The sequence below is a fragment of the Chelonus insularis genome, unplaced genomic scaffold, assembly GCF_013357705.1.
Source record: "Chelonus insularis isolate UGA/USDA-ARS -01 unplaced genomic scaffold, ASM1335770v1 contig_116_pilon, whole genome shotgun sequence".
Lineage (NCBI taxonomy): Eukaryota > Metazoa > Arthropoda > Insecta > Hymenoptera > Braconidae > Chelonus > Chelonus insularis.
Genome location: NW_023276357.1, coordinates 1,701,976 through 1,720,358, shown reverse-complemented (window position 1 = coordinate 1,720,358; position 18,383 = coordinate 1,701,976). Strand labels below are relative to the sequence as shown.

The 18,383-nt window shown below is 25.9% G+C and overlaps 1 protein-coding gene across 3 annotated transcripts in view; it reads right to left on the bottom strand.

Moving 5' to 3' along the window:
* Window positions 1-18,383, bottom strand: part of LOC118063803 (dentin sialophosphoprotein-like) — a 56,903-nt gene that overhangs the window by 32,967 nt on the left and 5,553 nt on the right. The window lies entirely within an intron of this gene.

The following is an 18,383-nucleotide window of genomic DNA, read 5'->3' as shown; positions in this document are numbered from 1 at the left end:
GATTTAAAATCAACAAAAAGTACACTTTGGAGCTTGGAAAGGTAATGATTGATGCTAAGAGGAGACATCAATGTGATGGATGAGCCAATTTTAAAAAAAAAAAATATAGTTGATTACTTGAAGATGAGATAAAAAGCATATTAATAAGCTCATTTTAAAAGATAGTTTTTTTTTTTATTTGTAAATATTCAGAGAAAGAAAATATTTAACTTGTAGAAATAGTGTCTTAGTTTCTTAATAAATTTTTGTAACCATCTGTCACCAAAAAAGCTAATTACAAATCAAGTGCATAGATGCAACAGAATAGAATCACTTGGAACCACACCTAGCTATGTTCCAAGTGCTGAGCAGACTGCTAAGTAACTCAGTTACATTTAAATAAATTTTTTTTTGTCAACCACAGAATAATTGAGACCATTGTAGGAATATTTTGTTTTTTAGTACCATTGGATTCAATATGGAGTTTAATAATATTATTGAAAATGGATACAGTAAAAATGAATATAATTAAATTACTGTGAAATGTCAATTTTGCAAAAAAAAAGTTTAAAATTCCGCTTTCAAATAGAGCTTGACTTCTGAGCTTTACCAATAACATTACTTTCTGCTCCATTTGCTCCCTTTCATAAAAACTAAGTAATAATATTGAACAATGTTATGTACATGATTTTATTGAAGTTTTGAATAAAGTAAATAATTTCATTTATTTATTTAAAAGATTGTTTATGGAAATACAGACGTAATTAGTCGCATTTTTTTATTATTTCCTATGCACATGAATACGTTGACAGGCCCTGAGATTTAATTCTACATCGTGAAAATAAACTAATATACTCAATCTAAAAATTAATTAAGAAAAATAATGACAACTATTTAAAATCTATACCATATAATTTATTATATTGATCAAATTTTAAGATAATAGTTTTAATAGAGATTACATTGCTTGAAACTGCCCATAATTTTGTAACTATTACCCTTCAATGAATAATTTATTATTTAATAGCAGTTAATAAATCCTTGTTAAGAAGAGTTAAACCATCAGAATTAACGTGACTATAAATCTCTTCCAAGTTGAAAGTACTTAATAATTTTAAAATATCCTTCTTCAAAACTTATGCAAATTATTCAGAATATTTTTTTGCAAAAAATAAAATCATCCTTTTCATATCATTTAATCATAATCATGTCATTTTTCAAAATGAAAAGTTTCAAATGATAAACTACCAACAAATAATGTTCATTAAAACTCAATAAACTTTCATCAAGTGCATGTGACAAATAAATAACAAAGATCAACTTGTAATTAATTATTTAACTTAAGATATTATAATTATGATGCATCTTAATATTTTACATTAATTAATGCTTTGCAATTTTATTTATTCAGATTTAATTATTATTATTTATTTACTCTAAGATTTTTATTTAAATAATTTTAAATTATTTATTTTTATTTAAAGTATTTCGATTGTGATTAATATTTTTTAATTACATTAAAATTAAAAAATATTAATTTTATTTCAAACTAATCGAAATACCTCAGACAGAAAAAATTAAAAAAATTATATTGTTTTAATTTTTAATTATAAAACAGGATGAGGTAAATAATTATATATATAAGATGTTTGGACATTAATTGTGAAAATTGTTTAGATTACTAGACAGCATGAAGAATATTATCTATTCCACGAATTAACAAACATTTCCTCCTTTTTTCTAAAATCTAAGATATAAAAAGATCAACTTCTAATTTACTGTTTGAAAATTTCAAATTTATTAAGTTTTCAAGACACCACATTTACCTCATTAATTCCAATGTCAGAACTAATCTTAAATACATAAACATAAATTTAAGTGATTAGAAAAAATACCCAATCAAAAAAAAAACTTAACTTAATAATAATATATTATAAAGAGATAATAGCATTAAAATAAATGTTTTGATATAAACAAAAAAAAAAATATGCCAAGTCATATTAACTAATATCTAATAAACTCCAATACTATCACTTATGATTGTAAATAGATATTAATTTAACTAGATAATAAAATTAAAAATATATTGTACCATGGAGAACAATCATAACACAACGACCTTATTAATAATAAATGAATAATAAATCAGTTATTGATTGGTGTCATATTTCAATCAGCATTGAAGAATATTTCTGAATGAAATAATGGATGTCACTGGTATATTCAAGAAGCTCTAAAGCTTCAACTCTGAAGAATTAACTAGATAAAAAGATTACCCTACTATTATAGTCACGAGAGTGAATGGTATCTAAAAATGACAAGAGTTGAAGGTCTGTCAGAGACTTTGACTTGTTAGCCTTGTATCCAGCTGTTCAATCAAGTTACTTTTACATTCAACATCAATATGTAGCTTGAGGTAACAAAAATGATCTATGGAATGCCGAGAAAGAGAGAGACTTAAGTGCTATGGATTTAGATGTAAAAATATATCATATAGCCAATTGAATGAGAAAGCTTCTGTAAGTATAAATATAAAATGCTAAGATTAAAACCCATATATACTTTCTCTCGTCATTTTGGAATAATTTACTCTTTAGATTCCAGACACATACACTCTTCCCCCAACTTCCTTAGTTTAAAATTAAAATTTAGAGTGACGAAAAATTTTCCATGTCGGAAGTTCTCTTGTTATTTACACACATTTCAAGACTTACAATCAGTAAATCGACCCTTAAAGTTTATAAATAAACGCAACTATTAAATAGAAATGACGTATACAATACCGGAAGTTGATAAGCAGAGTACATGGTGGTGAAACAAACAATATGTTGAACATTTCTCGAGGGAACAAAAGATCCATGCAAGCTTATATGATGGAGAAAAGCATAAGTTTTAAAATGGTAAAGCTTTGAAATAATTGTATGAGTGGACGTATGATGAATTCACTTGCTTCCACTATTTTTATTTTCTCATGTTGTTCCATTTTCTCTTACCTTCTGCACTTGCAAATTATAAAGAAAATCCGAGGTTATTTTTTTTACAAACACTGGCAGGTAATGAGCCAGTGATTTCTGAAATGAAATAAAAAATGAGAGCCGTAATATAATTGTGTTTAAAAGAAACAAGAATAATTGTCCCAGTTTCATTTAATTCAAATCCAAAAGAAGATGGCAAACTTTTCATCTAGACCATTTTATTCCTTCCATATATCTTTACGTTTTAAGACATTTTAAAGCATATTGAGTGATTATTATCGTTGAAAATTGTTCTCAATAACAATAAAATATTGTTATAAATAACTTTATGTAATTGCAACTCATTATAAACAAAAAAAATTAAAAGATGACAAAATTTTTCAATTTAATTTTCAATAAAGATTGTATTTATCAAGCTGTTGACTTTGTTGAATTTAAAACATTTATTCTCAGTTAATGTTTTATCTGATTTATCAAGGTAATGATTTTCCCATCAAACGTCAAATTTTAATGCCATGTGATTGTGGTTGAATTCAAGTTGGTTGTCAGAGAAAATAAAAAGAAGAAAGTAATTTAAATCTTGAATGAAATTTAATATGTACGATTTTGCATTAAAAAATCATTTCCAGTGTGATTTTTCATTTTATTTACTGATTATTTATCTGAAGGAAATGAAAGCGAAAACAGAAGAGCAAAAGGATCCGGTTTGACTACATGTTATTATCACTAGCAGACGGATATGTTGTCAACTGTCAGGGATCTTTGACCGATTTCAATGATATTTTTTTTTATTCAATAAATATCTAAAACTAGTTTTCTGTTTATTGAATATCCTAATGATATTATGAGGAAGCACTTAGTTGATGTACTTTCATTGAAAAGCTTTCAAAAAAGTCTATTTCAATTTTTATGGTAAGTTTTTTTTTTAAACTTCTAGACATATTCAATCATTAGTTTATTCAACTTGTATTGATTCACTGAATTAATAACAATATTTGGATTAATTTATGAAAAATTAATCTAAATTAATTTTCAAGAACTGTCAAATAATTTAAAAGTTATCTTCAACATGTTGAAAAAAACTTTAATCTTCAAAGTGTCATCGAACAAAGTTTTGCCATTTAAGAACAATTTTTCGTTGACGATATTTCAAGAGTACTTATTCCAATGTTATCTTAAACTTTCTGTTATACATATTAAACCAACTGAACCAGTGGAATTTTTAATTAAATTCTTTGTCAATCAAATTCCCTGTGATAATCTCCATCAATTCCTACTCTATGTTAGTTCATAACATTGTTTTTATATAATTTAATGATCAATACAGTTAATCAAAAATGATAGCTAATTGTATTATAGCTTATGATGACTTTGAAATCACAAGAATCAGACCTGTTGTAGAATAAGCTAGCTGATATTGAATGAATAAAAAGCTCTAGTAATTCTTTATCAATCAAAAGTTAGCTCTTTGGGTACTCAGGTATAAACTCTTCTTGAAAGGCTAGAGAAAATAAGCTGATTCCTGATCAATAGAGATGCTAGAAAAGATCTCTAATGAGCCAATGAATGATGTATAAGGTAACAAAAGTAAGTATCACCTTCATCTTTATCATTCACTTCTTTAAACACTTCTCCTTTGATTTTTAGCTTCTTTTTGAGAGCAAAAAATTTGTCAGGTGCACGTCTACAATAAGCTGATAAGCTCTTCTGCTAGTGAACAATATCTTTTCTAAACCTTAGCAGACCACTTCATTGATTATCTTGAAAGCATTGGAAATTCTTTGTAGAAGTCATTTCAGAAGATGTATTGAATGGAGATAAAGTTTAGGTACAGGTGGGGTTTGATATTGTTGGTGTTGATGAAAGTCTGATTGACAAAAACTTGATGAAGAATTGAAATGCTTCATTTCTGTTGCATGTAGAAGAAAAATTTAATACAGCAATTTAATTTGATTAATTCAAAGGTAATTATTGGCTAGCTTTGGTTCAAAATACAAATCTTAATCTCTAACATTTTTTAATATTTAGATAGAAACTATTTTTTAGGTTTCTTGTAAGCACAAAATAATGGGAATGCTTCAGTCTATTCAGAAGTTTAATTTTTAACTGTCTTGAATGAAATGATTCGTGTGACAGTCCATTACAATAGCTGTTCCCACAATTTTTCAAAAATGACAGGTGATTAAAAATACTTGCTATCATTGAGTGCATCATAAAAAGCATTTTTAAGTAAACACAAGAATATAATCTATAAAATTTCTGAATGAGCACTTAGAAAGGTTTTATGACTCATTGATGAAAAAATAGAAGAATGTTATTAGTGTGATTAGGAAAAAGTTGAAAATAAATTGCTGGTAATAACTGCAATAAAAGAATTCAATAACTCAATGTCCAGCTCCAATTATAATGAATGTTGGACGATTAAACGTCCACTTGAAATAAAATTGCGCAGTACGATAGATTGATATCTAGCATAACATACTGGGTTCCAACAAAGTCATTTTCTGTACTTCTAAAGTTACACTTTAGTTGTAACATTATCTTTCTTTGTCTCTGTTGCCAACCCTTAATTTAATGACATCAATTACATGACTCCATGAACTCTACAGCTGTATTGAAGATGATTGATTTTATATTTTTTTCGATCATTAGTTTTTAAAAAGAATTTTCTATTAGCCTTGGTGGATAAACAGTTGAAATTGCTACAAATTGATAGAACTAGTGAAGTAAAGAATTAATTATGCTAGATTTAATATTTATAATCTGATAAATTGGAAGATTTAATTCAAGATAAAAAATGCAGTGATAGAATGCTATTCTTATAAGAGTTATAAATAAAATACCAATATTTTTTTAATGAGATACAATTTGTGTTCATGAGCTAAAGAGAAAAAAATTTCACAATAAATTTCAAGTAAGCATCTTCAAATTTTTATTGCATCGTGGTAATGCTATTCGAGTTATAATTTGAATAAAATTATTAATAATAAATATTTCATACGAGCTAAAAATAAGATACACTTCACCACGCCCTTCATTGAATAAAACTACCACCACAACATAAACTACATATAATTGACAAGTATTATTATATTGTAAATTTAAATATGATTATTATTCTCTGCAATATATTATCGGTTATAATCAACAAATAGCATTAAAGTAAATTTTTAAAAATTATTCAAAGAAGGATTAAATCAATATTCAGTGTATTTTATTGTAGGTATTACATTAGTAAATAAAGATTTGTTTAAAATAATTATTTAATTAATAAAATGCATTCTTTTTTATAATTTATCATTATTACTCCAAAGCATGTTAAAATAAATAAATAAATTTTTTATAAATAATTTAATTTAATTATTTATTATAATGTATTTAGAATGTCTATGTTATAAACAATTTTATTTTTTATAAAATATTTCTGTTGACAAAGAGCTCTGCCTGATTTTCCTACTTATCTATTGCACTGTCTTCGTTTAGTATAGCATTATCGATATTCCAAACAAAAGCAGTGCACTGCTTTGTCTAAAGACAAGTAAGGAGTTTAGGCATTGTTTCTAATTACTTGAGAAAACACGTGTTTTAGAATGTAAAAGAAAAATAGTATTAAAAATTTAAATAGATAATAAAATAGTAAACTCAGTCTTTAGCAGAATTTCAAACTCTAATTGGAAATTATCATCAGCTATTAGTGAAATTATTTACAACATCCCTAGCTAAAAATGAATGATGGAATGTTTTAGAAAATTTGCATTGAACTATTAAAATGAATAGCATAATGGAACACCCTACTATCTTGAAACTATCGTCATCTACTCTTAACGATGATGGACCAGTTGATGTACATATTAAAACCTGAACAGTTCAAGCTGGGTATTAAGTTTCAAATGCTCATGAAAGTTAATTACATGATTACCTGAAGAAATAAAGTAAAAGTCCTGATCTACTTGGACAACTGAAGTGTATCTCAGGTAAATCAAGGGGTCAGCAATAAAATCATCAAGTCAAGGTTACCACAAACCTACCTGATCAATAAATCACTTGATAATTAGATTCTAGGATTTTCACTTTTTCTGGAAATTTTACATCTGATATCTGAAAAGCTATGTGGTAATTACATAGCTCTTACCAGGTAGCATGCTAGAACGAGAACTGTGTATTATATTTATTGCAGATCTACTAACTAGCAACAAGGTCATGACAGGTACTTATTCAGGTGATATGGTAATTTAAGTTTTCAATAGAAACTTATAATTATTTATCAACTTGACAATTTTACATTCTAAAGTTAACCTTTAAAGGGTTTCAAGGAATGTTAAATTATTCTTAACACCAGTTGTAGCTATGATAGATCAGGATTAACATGTTGATGATTGAAAACAATTTTATCTACATAATTTTCATGTTTTGATTTCTATATAGAAATGTGTTACATCAGTGGTCATGGTAATGTGTTATATTAATATAAATTTTTAGAAATTGAATGGCAAAATAACCAATAGATAATACCATATACCTCAAAATTTCTGTGTACCGAATTTTCACGAAATTGATTGAATTAATTTTGCATGAAAATTGTTCAAATATACTGACTGATAGATAACTTGATGTTATCTATGTGAATATAAAGTGATTATATAGATTTTTAATAATCATATCAGTAAATTATTCACCAAAACTTTTGTTTCAAATTAGATAGTGATTTTAATTAAATTGGATACAATAATTTATTAAAATAATCAATATTGATAAATAATTATAATAACAACTAAAAAGTAATAAGTAAAAGAAGAAATAAGTTGGTATTTTATATTTAAGTATTTTGCATTCCATGTGAAGAAAATTTTTCACAAGAGTTCTTCAAATATTCTCCAGGGCAAAAGTTCATCACGTCAGAGAGCATGATGGAGGTAATGCATTACAAGTGAATATTTTGTTGAAGAATTAAAAAAGATATTTGTTTTATACACTTTATTTAAATACTTTTGATCAACATAAACACTAAAATATCTTGAAAATTTAAATAATGATAAATAAATCGATATTTAAAAATCACCTTTTTGATATTCAAAGCTGCTGGGTAGACTCTTGTTTTTTTGAAATAAAATATATCTGAACAAACTCACAAATGTATTCAAGACACAAAATCACAAAAAATAACTAGGAGTTTAGACAACTTCACTTGTAATGAGCAAAGACGATCTTGAAACCTGGTAAGCAACTGAGGTCAATGGTCATTGGGATCCTTATTTATATTTAGGTATAAGTGGAAGTGGAGGTAGGGAACCTGAGGAATATTTGAGGGTAGGGAGAGTAAGGGTGAGGGAATATCCAGAGGGATCTATCACATTTACGTACAGAAATACATCTTTATAAAAATAATAAGGTATCAGGGATTTTCTTCAAGCAACAATAAGGCAAGATGCATTGTTGGACTAAGACTAGGTTAGCATGGGCCAATTTTTGTTTCCATCAAGGATGGTTTCAATTCAAAATATCCCAAGCTTTCTTAAATAGTTCAGTCCAATGACTAGACCATGTCAATTCACCATCACTTACACTTAATAAACATGTGGAACTATTTACTGACTCTGTTTGACTCTAAACTGCTAAAAATACTGTTGGAACCTATTATTTAAATGGATTGAATGATCAATTTTGAAACATAAACATGAATAAACCCATCACAACCCAAAGCTATTTAGAAATCTCATCATTCATCCCTATTTTCCCTGAGGCAATTCAATGCTCATTGGCATCAACACCAATCGTTATTGAATGTGTCAACAGGCATAATCATTTCATCTGATCCATAAACAAATGTTCAAATGCCTAACATCTATTATATTAAGGTATGAACGTGAATCAAAAAGTTGCCAACGAACGTTGACCTCGTGAACTCTTATTCATTCCCACATCGTCATTCGATATCATACAAATTAACAACTTCATCCGGGGGAGAAAGCAGACAGAAAGTAAATAAGAGGGATCTCCTCCAGATACTCAATCTTTTCCAGTACACGAACTTGATATCATGTTAATATTTTTTTTCATAACATTTCGAATCTAAATTTTAAATCAATCTGTATTGGAATGAATTTCATTTAATAGGATTGCAAATAACTGAAAGCTAATATGTTATTATAATTATTAATTAACTATTGGATAATCCACCACAGTATTAATGTGTATTCATTCCAGTATTGCACAAAATTCATACATAAAATTAAGATCAGTAGGAAATAAAAATATGAATAGGAATGTTGTAATTATAAGTGATTAATTAATACCAACAAAGTTATTTCAATTTTTATTGATTCTATTTTTAATCCAAGTCATTTTTAAACTTGTATTTTATGAATTATTTAAATACCAAAGAATTTTAAGTAACTATCACTTTTAGAACTTTCGTGTTTCAAGTCTGTTACCAACACCACAGTCCTAGTTTGGAAATTATCATGCTAGGTATTTAATTCGTTGTGATAAACTTTGCCAAAAAATGGGTTACATGAGGCAATTATTCACTTCTAGACTTTTTTATTATTTTCGAGTCTTTAATTAGATTTCAAACCAGGGAAAATATGGGGATGTAATGATTACAGTCTGAACTTAAAGAATTTGGTTACGATTGAAAATTGAACCCTAGACCCCTAACTTTATGTATGAGTGGATTTTAATCCCTTATTTAATCCAATCATGGCTGAAGCCATAATATTGATCAATTATTCAAAATGTAGGGCTTATTTGAATTATGATCAGTTGAATGTTGGTGATTTATTATCGAAAATTTACCAACAGGTACTGAGGGAAAATTAGATGATAAAGATCATTGATCAGCATGAGTACCAGTCTTGGTAGCATAATAGTAAAGATTAAATATTATTGTACTCCAGAACCCTACTTATTAGGGTCTAATAGAAAGCTAGACTGGTTCATTCTTGACCCAACATTGGACTAATGATGATTGAACTGGTCAAGTGTTGATCTAAGAATGAACCAGCCTTTTATTTCACGAGGGAAATAAGAGTATCCTAACCATAGGTCCTAAAAGAAAACCTGGACTATGATCCCTGGTATGGTCTAGACAATAAAATATTTTCCATGTCCAGGGAATTTTTTCTCTGTGGGAATTTAATCCAAGTGAAGTATATTTTGTCAACATTATTATAAATATTATAAATAAAATAAATATTCATTAACAAAATTAGTGCTAATTGTTTGATGTTTTTTTGAATAACAAATTTTCTTTGATGTTATAAATAATTTATTAAAAAGAAAAAACCTGTGGTGAAATAGTTTAAAATAATAATGAACTCTCAAATTAAATTTAAGATTTTTTACAAGCTCTTAAGTAAAATAAAAAAAAATTTTTTTTATTAATAAAGAATTTTTTATAAAAATTGAAAAACAATCTGCTAATTGTGATTATCAATCAAGGACATTCTTATAGAAATAATACTTGATGGAAATCACAGAAATATTTCAACATTTTTTTTAATTAAAAAAATATACCTAAGTGTTGTTAATAGTTGTAGTGAACACTTGATTATAATCTAATAGGGATTTTTTTCACGTTTGCCTTTTTTAAATAAAATATTAAGTAAATAAAAAATCGTGATTTTTATTTAAGCCATCAGTAAGACTCATAGCAGTGTGACCTACTCGGAAAACAGGCCAACCGAGCCGAGAGTTTTTAATTAGACGAGGAAAAAAATCAAATGAATGAAAATATTTTCTATTTGAGGTATTTGCAAACGATTCAAACATATTTCTCTTTTCAATTCATATTTCCCTACATTAAAATGATGTTAAAATAATCATTAAAATATTTGATAAATTAATACGTTGACAGGCAAATTGATTTTCTCACGATGAGAATGCAAAAATGTATTAGAATGTAAAAAATCAAAAATAAAATAATATACATGTATATATAAATCTCTCTCTTTCAATCTACTTTCGAGATTAAATTTTATTTTTTTAAATTGACGGGATTAAGATTAATAATGAAGTGTATTTAAAAATATTATGACTTCACATAATCAACGAAATCAGATAAAGATGACAAGAGGAATGAATTAATATTCAAGTGGATATAATAAAAATAATTATATAATAATGATATTTTTTTAATGCCTGTAACGAAACAAATTAGCAAATGGAAATAAAAGTGAAACAGGGAAACCGGTTGGTCAAAATGATTTAATCGCAGGTGTCGAAACGAGAAACAGACGATGACTTCCTGACCCGACGCCTCTGCTCAATTGCCTATTAATTGTCATATTACCTGTACATAGATAGATTACCACTCACAGCTCTAATTACACCTGTTTCATCACCAAATTGCCCTATCAAAAATCAATATAATTTTTCATTTTATTTATTTATTTAAAAAATAAATTTTTTCAAAACTTTCATTTCCTTTTGATTGACCAAAAAATTCAATCTTTCATCTGCATATGTAATTTCATCGTTTGTCCACATTTGTGAAATCCAATTTCAACATATCGATTTGTAAATAAGACTCGATAAATTGAAATCTACTGGCGTCTAAATGAGTTGGATTAATTTCGAAACACTTGGAACCGCAATTTTGCTGTATTTTACTACTTTTTATTTACGAGTATTCTTTTCTATTTTTTAATAATAATAATAATAATAAAGAAATTTATGTAAAAAAAAAATAATAATAAAAAAGATTTACTATTTATTTTAGAAGAATGAAAATAATTGATAATTATATTAATGAATCAGTAGAGATTGAGAAGGTACAGTTATCTGTTTATGGATATTACACGTATTATTATGCACAATTAACATAAAAAATTAGTATCTAAAGATGAAATTAACTTGCAAACACTTATTTGTATTTTTACAAGCTTTCGGCTTCAAAATTTAATTTTTTCTTTCTCCAATTATTGCAAACTTTAACTGTTTGCTACATGTATTTAGCTTAAAATATTTTTTTAATTCTCTTGTTATAAAAAATTTTTATACACTCGATTTTTTATATAATTATTTAATTCTAAGATAAAATTATTACTCCAAAATTATGAATGCTTGTTTATGAGTTATTCGTTTAATTTATAAATATTTCAATTGCTTTTTTTTTTGTTTAACTAATATCATTCTTAATTGAACAAAAAAAAAAATACAAAGAAACTATTTTTTTTTTTCAATTTCTTTGATGCCTTTGCAATCTTTTCGAGATTATGTAAAGAAGCTTGACTTCTTTTCTTCCATCTTTTTTTTCTGAAATTTCTACTTTTTCATCTCGAAAAAGCTTGATAACGAAAAAAGATGAATTTTCAAGTTAAAAAAGAATTTTTTGATGTATAAAATTTCTAGCTTTTTTAAAAAATAACTCCAAGAAAATAAATTTTAAGTCCAAAAAATATTGTATCATCAATCAAGGTAATTTTTTATCTATAAAATTAAATCATCATCTCACGGTCGCGTTGAATAATTGAGATAAAATCTTATTTATTTAAAAGTAGACACTCATTGTGATTGAATTTTGAAAAATATCTCATTGCTTCATTTTTTGATTAATATAATTAATTCCAAAATAACAGTCAATTACATTGTATCAAAATAAAAAAAAAAGATATATGACATCTGAAGGTAACTCTAGGCATTTCTAATCAAACAAAACAAATCCCCTAGCAGCATAATAATAAAAAGGAAAATAAATCAAATACCATATTGTGTAATACAACTAAAAACAAATCTGAACAACATGTGAACACAATTGAATTAATCATCAGAACAAATTCTACAGGCTTGTTGACCTAGCTGTCTATTTAAAATCCCGCAAAAATAAAAAAGATGTCTTCAATCCAATTTGCAGACTATCAAGTGAACGCATCAAAGAAAATAACAATTATTGACTTTCTCGTGATGATGTTGAAATTTAGCACAACAGTATGTATTTTCTATGAGGATTAGTTGTGAAGAAAAAGAAAAACAGAAAGAGTAACCAAGAGAAAGGAAGATGAAGAGAAAAGTATCAGTGCTTTTTCTTTGTGTACGCGATCTCAAGTGTATGAGAGTGGATCTCAGGGCGGATTCCCACCAGTTGTGCGGTCACGACTTGCAAGTTGAAGTCACTAAACGACTTGAGTTGCTTTCTGCCACAGACAAACACTCCCTGATTGGATAATACTCTTGTCTTTTATCGTCTTAATATCGTTTTTATCCAATACTATATCAACTAAATCAACTCAGTGATTGTCTTATTTATTTTCAATTACTCTTCAACTAACTATTCGTCTGTTTCTATACATTTTTCAGCAGTAGCAGGTGTCGATGCACACGTAGGCTCTCCAATATCGATCGTTCTGTATAGGCCGCAAGTCCACAGAGTTTTGGGGTCGTCGTCCTTTGCTTCGTGGTAATCGCTATCTGATATAAAATACTATGCTAACATGAACCTTTTTTTTTTTTGTTTTTTAATTTTATTTTCATCTACATATTATTATTTCAAGTGTTGTCTATAATTCACCGATACTTGGATTGTATTTAATGGGGGGTAAATTCATGTGAAAGATGAAGAATAATATAGTGACAGCTAGCGTTCCCTTGCGTAACATATATCGGCCCTGAGTCTGTAGTCTTACAACGGTAATGAAAGCCTCGGGCATGGCTTCCTCCTACGAAGACTCGATGCCAGTTTACCTCAACACACTACATATACACCTATGCCACTTATTACTCTTTCTCTATATATATATATATATATATATATATATATATATATATATATGTTACTATCAACTCAAACTCGTTCTCCCTGCACTCTTCATCACACTTGCAGACTCTATTCACTCTGACGCCCCTGAAATTTACCCAAACACCCGCTACACCTTTTACTCTGACCTCAAAATCTTTTTATGCATCAAAAGATTGGAAATATATAAAGTGGTGGATCAAAAGTATTTTGACGAATATATATATATATTAATTGCATGAATTAAAAACAAATAAGTAATTAAAAAATTAATAAGTATTTTTTTTTTTAATATGTCTAATGCGTTTTAAAAATCACAGTCAAACTATTTTTTATAAAAAACTGTATTCAAGAAATTTTTTGATTCAAAGACAAATTTTTGGGGCTAAACAGTTGCTAAGTTGCTAAATTTTTTTACTATTTTTTATTTTAAAAAAAAATCCTAGTGATTTTAATTTTTTTTGTTAATAAATTTTATTGTAAATTAAAAAGAAGTGGGGCATATGACAATTAATGAGTTTTGAGTCAATAAACTGAACAAGTGTTATTCAAAGTTAAGGACCATTAATTGTTAATCGTTGTTAATCAGAAAAATAACACGATACTAATTTAAATTACATTTTAAACCCTAGAATAATTTTTTTATAAATACCACACTTTTGCTTATGATGGCAATACTGTATATGTATCTTGGGTATTTATTTTCGAATAATTTTATCATTGGAATGTTACATTGACATTATTTTAGTTACACTGACATTATTTTATGGTGCAATAGATAAAAAGTTTCGAGACATAAATTGACTAGCCAAACTTCTGTTATTTGGTGAAATATTAAATGAGTATTATTTAGAGTTTAATTGGATGCTCATATTTTTGTTTTTTAGAGCTTTTATTTTTAAGAGGAGATTTGAATTACATTTAGATAAGTTAGTATCTAGAGTAAAACTTTTTTTCCATTTATTAGATTACTATATTAAATGAAATCAAATATTTTATTTTTTAAATTTATTTTTCATTCACTTATTTCTTATTATTCTAATTATTCTAATTTCTAATTATTCTTTTATTTTATTCATTGAAGTATTTAAAAGATACCAATAGCAAGACTATTTACAAATAAAAATAATGAATAGTAACAATTGAAAAAAATTAATTAACAAATTGTAATGATAAGAAAACTATTAATATTTTTCATGTTTACTAAACATCAATACATTTTCTGATTGAGTATGAAACAATGTAAGTTGAAAAAAAAATATTATTTCAAAATAAAATATATTTATCTATTTCAATTGATGTTGGTTTAAATTTATCAATTTATATTTAGAGACGAGTTGAGAAAAAAAATTGTAAATCGATGCAAATTAATAGCATAACTTGTAATAATGTGCTGTATGTATCAAGTAAGTGGGCTTGAAATAGATTTTGACAATTCCTGGTGGATATCGTCAACTCAGTAATCGACACCGAACCTATCATCAACACGACATTACAATGTATATATGCAGTAACTACAAGTATAGTATTACTATTATTATCCATCATAAAAATGCATGTAATTGTCGATGACTAATTTTGGGTCGATCACTAATAGTATTGTTCACATCAAATAGACTGAAAAAAAGTCAATAAAATTACACACGACAGAAATTTTTTTTGTTTAAATTTCATTTAGTTGATATATTTGATATTTAAGAAAAAAATATATATATGTAAGAAAAAGTAAACTTTTATTTAAATTTAAATTAAATAAATCAAGTTTATAAAAATCATGGTAATTTATGAATAGAAATTGAATAATAATTTTTTTCAAATATTTTGAAGAATTTAGGAATAAAAAATTGGGTCAAATAAAAGAGAATATTTCCAAAAAAGAAAAATTTGTCAGTAGTAAGATAATTCAATCATGAGAATGCATATATGTCAATTTGAATATCTTAAAATATCAGTTTTTTTTTAATCATTTATCATATCACATTATATAATTATTTATGACCAACAAATTTTACATAAATTATAAGTTTAAAAGTCATGTTATTTATTGATCCAAACTTTTAAATAGCAATATAGATATTTAATTTAAAAAATTGTAACAAGATAAAGTTTTTATCAGTAAAGAACTTCTAAACTTGAATTTAAAACTTCTGAAGAATTTAACAAATATTTTGTGTATAAAAAAAAAATTGATAATACTCTATAAGAAACTTTTAATTACTTGAGTTACAATATTCTACAAGAAAAAGTCAAGGACAATTTAATAACCTCCACCTTAATTGGTAAATTGTTTGAAACACCTCGAGGGCAGTGTTAAATATTTCATAATTAATATCAACTTTCTGCCATGTATAACATCATTTTCAATAGACAGAAATGTAATTATCAACATCGCACAAAATTTCTCTGTGTAAATTCCATCAGTTCAGAATACCAATATTTCCAAACTAAATAATTATTCTGAATTGAATGAAAGTTGAATAAATCAACATATGATCAATATGTGTTTATTATAAAATAATTCAATACTATTTGCCCATATAAACAATAATAATTAATTAAATATTTAATTGAAACAAAAAGTATGCAAATAAAATTATATGTCAATTGAATTTCGTTAATATTTAATTTATACATGAGTTATCTTGTATACATGTAATACACCGGTTTCTTTTACATGTATCCAAGTGTATATATATTCAACAACGGAATTTCCTATGAGTTTATAACAGCTATCAGATTTCCTGATGCCCTTGGTTCACTTCCTTTGGACTCACGACATCCTGTGACACCCTTATACCTACCCGCAGGAACTGCAAAAAAGCTGTTACTTGATGCAATTAAATAACCATCTCAACTGTCCACACTGATGCTGATAACAGACTTTATTTAACTACAATCAATTTATTTACTTATTTTTTTTTTTCTTCTCTTATTTTATACAACCTCAAAGAACTTCATAGCATACTAAGCTAAATTGAGGTACAATATAATTTAATAAACAATAAAAAAATACTAATAATGAAGACAGTTTATCCAATTAATTTTTTTTTTTATATTAATTAATTGTTGATTGTATTTAAATATTTTTATTTATTTATTTATTTATTTATAAGATCAAATGATGATGATATTTAACAATTAAATAATTTATTATTTCCAACAAAAAAAAAAATTTCAGTAAATTAAATACGGTATGTATATTATTTAATTAATTAAAATTTTGTTTTTTTTATAAATAATAAGTAATTTAGATATTCTAATAAATTAAAACATTAGTGAACTATTAAAAAACAAAATTTAATTAATTTAAGAAATGATTTAACTAATAAAAAAAAAAGGTTAAAAAGTAATTTACATATTTGCTATTCTAACCCTTCAGAGATTCATCCCCATGGGAGTTTTTCTCACGCAACATCATTTTATTTATCAAGAATACCTGAGTGTAAATGAGATACTATATGTAAAAAGACACGTAATATATTTGAAAGGTAAACGGGATTTTATTGATAAAAAATAGTAGAATATCAAATCACTGTCAACCTAAATATATTGTGATGTAAATTCCAAGTGTAATCACACATAAATATGTTTAATGTCAATGCCATACATAAATCATCAAAATTAAATCACTTTAAAATAAATAAAAAAAATGACGAAAAACTATTTATAGTTTTTTATGATGTTGAATGCTTTTTTAACACACTTGAATTTGTAATTAAAAAATTTTAACACATTGAACTTAATAATAATAATAATAATAATAATAACAACATTCGACAACTATTAAATAATTCTAAAAGGTAAAATTATTATTTTTAAAAAACTGTATTTTTGCTTTCGACATTTTTTGCTCTATAAATTCAATAAATATTTAATAATAATAACAAATATTTCTTGTCCTTGATCAAGTTTAGTAAACTAATCATTTTTTGTTAATTATTTGCTCATATTTATTTGACTATGAATGAGACTGACATAAAATTATTAAAAATATTTATAGATTAATTGATTCTATTTATTTCAAATAAAATAAACAATTTATCAATGAAGAGACTGTGATTAGTGGTGAAAACAGAGTAAACGAGAGGAAAAAATCGTAATGAGTCGCGTTGTTGTCAAGCATAAGCAGAGCGTGTCATAAACTCTCTATAATTTTACAATAAAATTATCAAATTTTCTTTTTCTTTACCAACAATTATTTCTATTTTTAAATCATCAAGCTACTTAGTGATTAATTGTCCCATTACATATCTCTACTATTAGTGTAAACAAAAAGGAATAATCTTTTAATTACTAAAATTTTTGAAATAAATAAATTCTAAAATCGTTTTATAAATAAAAAGAGAAATGCTACTTAATGGATTTGCGCACTTGAATGTTATGCTCGACATAATCACAACCTTGATTTTTTATGAAAAACTTTTTCTCCTCTACCATTCACAACGTTTTGTTACGTACTACCAACTTGTTGACTGATCTAACAATTGAATTAATTACAGAAATAAAATTTGTAAAAAAATAAAATTATCTTTAAATATTTGATAATACTAGTTTTATTTATTTCTTTTTTTTCACAGTTCTTATTTAACTTCCTTCAAACTTTTAAAATTATATCGATGACAAAAACTTGTCATTGATTTTCCAACTTTAACATTATTAAAACAATCAGTAAAGATAATAAATTAAATATTTATTAA